Source organism: Theobroma cacao, chromosome 7, assembly GCF_000208745.1.
Source record: "Theobroma cacao cultivar B97-61/B2 chromosome 7, Criollo_cocoa_genome_V2, whole genome shotgun sequence".
Lineage (NCBI taxonomy): Eukaryota > Viridiplantae > Streptophyta > Magnoliopsida > Malvales > Malvaceae > Theobroma > Theobroma cacao.
The window spans coordinates 11,002,915-11,006,639 of NC_030856.1; positions in this window are offsets into that span (position 1 = coordinate 11,002,915).

The window sequence follows — 3,725 nt, forward strand, 5'->3', positions numbered from 1 at the left end:
ATATACATTTCTTATCTAAAAATAATTTTAGTAATCTAGATCATCCATTTAAAATGAAATTATGGATAATCAAACTAAATAAAATATTCCATTTTCTTATAAAACAATATTTATAAAATCCTGCATAAACAATTTTTGTAGCGTAAGAGTAAAATAAATTCATATATATAATAGCACACTAAACCAGGTATACAAAAATATTCTACAATGACATGTGGGCCCCAAAATAACTGAAAATATACAACACTGTAGGCCTTCAATTTCTAAGGATGCAAATCCAAAAGCAACCCTCGACAAAATCGGCTGTCTACAAACTGTCCTGAGCCTGAAATGGGTAAAAAGAAAGGGTGAGCTTTTATAAACCCAGGGAGTAAGCAAAGTTCATCTACAACATCTAAAGCCGAGTAAATGGAGACAGTTAAATCATCCCATCATAATATGATTCATAACATTTAAAACTCATTTCAATTCATATAAAACAATTACATTTCATCGAAATAATCAACAAGGCTTATGATTCTCTTAAAAACTTGGCTTGTGCCAAAACTCATACTCAGTGACACCTTGGCCCAGGCATCCAACCGAGTCCACCAAGGATGTTAAAATGACATATACCCATCAAACATGTTTTTACTTTTAAAATATAGCCATTCCTTGGCGTTGGTTGAGTTTCATCCTCACGTGGTAGTTCGACGTGAAGTGAACTCTAAACTTACCTTAGGAGATACCCTCCGCGCCTCTCGTACTAAGGTAAAATATAATGGGGTTTACCGTGCTCCTCTAATAGGCTGGTCCACGAAAATCCGCCCACTACAGTAAGCTAATCAAATAACCCACCAAATCAATAAAAATCTCGATAGCATGACATGGCTAATATAATATTACCTAGCCTGTCAAGGTAAAACAAAACAATTTATATAATCCACAAACCACAAATCTTGCCATTCATGCCATCACATTGTCATAAGCCATCAATTCAAACCGTCAATTTCCTATAGATAACACAAGTATATAGTCTCCACCTACTCAATTTCCAAAATCGTCAATGAATTACAAAACAATTTATAAATCTCATTCATTTAACCAACACTTAACTTATAAAATATAAAAATCTACGGTTTAAGTTCATTATTCTTTAAAATCATAAAAACAAGTATAAACTACTTTTGATAGTTAAAGTGAATATTTAATTACTCACAATAACGAGAGTTTGGAGTACTCCTATTCTTGGTCCTCAGGTACGATATCTTTACCCTTATCAGAGGGCTCACCACCTATACATAATACACGACATGTAATTCAATATATTTATGCCAAACTGTCATAAAACTATTTCAGGCTCTATATGAATGCATGAAATTGAATGAGAATTGTTTGAATAATCACTTAAAGACGATGTTCTATGTTGGTTCAATTATGATCGGACTGAATTTGTATTTGACCTAACTCGAACTATACACTGTTGAATTAACCAAAACATTCGATTCAACTTCAAATATATTCATTACACTTCCAATATTCCAAATACACCAAAGTACCTCAATGAGCTTGATTGTGACTTAATTCATCGTAACTGAAATTCATTTCGATTCTGAACTAAAGTGCTAATGTCACAACTTGGTACTCTCCTCGAGCCCGTGACAACTGCCGCGATGTCCCGATAGACATTCATCGTCTGAAATGCTGATTAGAACCTCGTAAGGTTTTAATATCAATTTTCTCACCTCCCCTATGATCAAAAGTTGTAAAATAACATGTTTTGAGAGGTTATAAACTATTTTCAAATCAAAACAACAGAACAATAATTTTTGTCTCACAGGGGCATTTTGGTCATTTTTCCACACTAATCTCGAAACCAGTTAAAAATGTAGTATATGAGTGGAAAACACATATTTCATAATAAAAAAAAATTTAGATGTCTAAAACATTCATTTTAAACGAAACTATATCTATTTGAATATAACAAAAATATTCAATAAAATATTCTATATTCTTATAAAACAATATTTATAGAGATACCGGTAAATAATTTTTATAGCGTAAAAGCTAAATAAATTCATACATACTATAATACAGATAGTCAAAGTATAAAATTTAATTTACAGTGACACATGGGCCCATGAATGACCAAAAGTATCATAAGAAATGAACCTACAGTTTTTGGATGATGCCAGTCCAACTGTAGTCCTCGATGATACCAGCTATGTACAATCTATTCTGAGCCTGAAATGGGTGGAAATGAGGGTGATGAGATTATAAATTTTCAGTGAGTAAACAAACATCATTTAAATCAGCTAAAGCCGAGTAAAAGGAGACAATCAAAATATCCCATCACATTACATATTTCACAATTTGAAAATTCATCCCAACCCATGCAAACGGTTGTATTTCATTTAATTTCTCATTAAGACTTATGACTTTCATAAACATTTGGCTCATGCCATCAAATAGTACTCGATGACACCTTGATCAGAGGCGTACACTCGAGCCCGCCAAGGTTGTTAAAAATTTCGTATACACGTAAAACATATTTTTATTTCGTTTTGAAAACACAACCGTTCCTTGGCGTTAGCGGAGTTCATCATCACGAGGTGGTTCGGCGTGACATGAACTCTAACCATACCTCAAGAGATACCCTACGCGCCTCTCCGACCGAGGTATGAATATAACTGGATTCCGTGCCTCTCTAATAGGATGGTCCACAGAACCCACCCACTGTAGCAAGCTAAACCCACCATACAATAAAATTTGCAATAACATGACATGGTAATTATTTTATTTTACAGCCTCTCCAGGCAAATCAATAATTCATGCATTTTCAGTACATTTAGCAATTTAACCATTCATGCCAATATTGCCATAAGCCAATCAATTAAAACCATAAATTTATAACATATCAATTGGTCTCAAATTACTCTATTTTCAAAGTCATCATTCAATTTCAAGACAATTTATAAAATCATTTCATTTAAACACATTTTCCATAAAATTCACAAAATCGAATAAAAAGACCACTTTAGATAATTAAAATGATGATAAGGTTACTCACTTCACAACAAACTTTCCTAACAACAATTTAAATCCAATATACTTAGTGCATCAATTCCACTTCTCTCTCACATTCTATCATAAATCTACATTATTTCTCCTCATTTCTTCCAATATTTTACCATTCAACTTAACACTCTCAACCAAATTATGCATCTAAATACCTCCAACATCAATAATTCTTCACAACGAATCATTTAAAATTTCTTAACTTCATTCGAGCACTATTCGTAAATTTCACATTTTTTTCTTTACTTTAGTCCTATGACACCTCCTAATAAAATATTTAAATGTTGTATTAAAGTAATTTAAATTTAATTCATATCCACCAAATAACCAATGTATAATTAAATAAAATGGGCTAGCCTCCATATAGTCTAATTTCACAATAAACCATGGAGAAGAGTAAAGCAATTTTACCAAATTAGGCTAGTTTAGCCCAAGTCTCCACCTTCCTTCTCTTTTGGACTTTTCTTCCTTTATGGCTATTGGGCTCTTTTATGATCTCTCCTTAACTTCTTTCTATTGGGCCATGCCCATTTTTCTTTCTTGTTGGGTCATGGCCATTTTTCTTTCTTGTTGGGTCGTGCCCGTTTTTCTTTTCTTTTCTTTTCTTTTCTTTCTTTCTTCCACCGTCCAGCAGCCCTTGCTTGTCTTTCTTTTTCTTTTCTCACATG